The sequence below is a fragment of the Fukomys damarensis genome, unplaced genomic scaffold (assembly GCF_012274545.1).
Source record: "Fukomys damarensis isolate Sample0158 unplaced genomic scaffold, DMR_v1.0_HiC HiC_scaffold_33, whole genome shotgun sequence".
NCBI classification, from domain to species: domain Eukaryota; kingdom Metazoa; phylum Chordata; class Mammalia; order Rodentia; family Bathyergidae; genus Fukomys; species Fukomys damarensis.
In genome coordinates this window covers 55,545,039-55,545,597 of record NW_022900945.1, presented here as the reverse complement: position 1 = coordinate 55,545,597, position 559 = coordinate 55,545,039, and the positions used below count along the sequence as shown (strand labels likewise).

General features: G+C 68.3%; 1 protein-coding gene and 1 long non-coding RNA gene across 2 annotated transcripts in view; both read left to right on the top strand.

The window, feature by feature from the left end:
* Positions 1–559, top strand: part of Rusc1 (RUN and SH3 domain containing 1) — a 6,602-nt gene that overhangs the window by 3,256 nt on the left and 2,787 nt on the right.
* LOC109118647 lies at positions 1–559 on the top strand. The gene is made up of 3 exons (XR_002026017.1): positions 1–34; positions 117–163; positions 522–559. It is a non-coding gene; the product is annotated as an uncharacterized LOC109118647 (long non-coding RNA).

Below are 559 nucleotides of genomic sequence, written 5' to 3'. Positions count from 1 at the left end.
GCCGCTTCCATGCCTTCATCCTGGGCCTCCTCAAGTGAGTGGCCAGGGCGGGCGGTGGGGTCCCGCTGCCAGGGAAGGCCGCCGGCCGCCGCTGAGCTCGCCTCCCCTCCTTTCAGCACCAAGCAGCTGGAGCTGTGGTTTTCCAGCCTCCAGGAAGATGCAGGTGAGAAGCTCAGGTGGGAGCCGGGCGGAAAGGCGAGGAAGGGGTCTTTCCATGGCCCCGTAGGCGCCAGGGTATGAGCCCGGGGCTCTGATCGCGTCGTGCTGAGAGCCCCGCTGCTTTCCCGGCCCAGGTGCAGGGCTTTCTTATTAGCAGTCGTCGGTCTGCAGCTCTGTGCCCCTCTGGCCTGCTCTCTGGCCTCCGTTCACCCTGTGGGCTTCTCCCGCAGCCGTTCTCACGCCGCCCCGTGCCCGTTCCCACCACTTGCTCTGAAGCCCGGATGCACGTGGGCAGCGTCTCCCGCGCCCGGGGCCTCTGCCCAGGGCCTGGCTCCGGGGTGGTGACCGAGCCTCTCCCCCAGGCCTGCTGTCCCTGCTGTACCTGCCCACGGGATTCTTC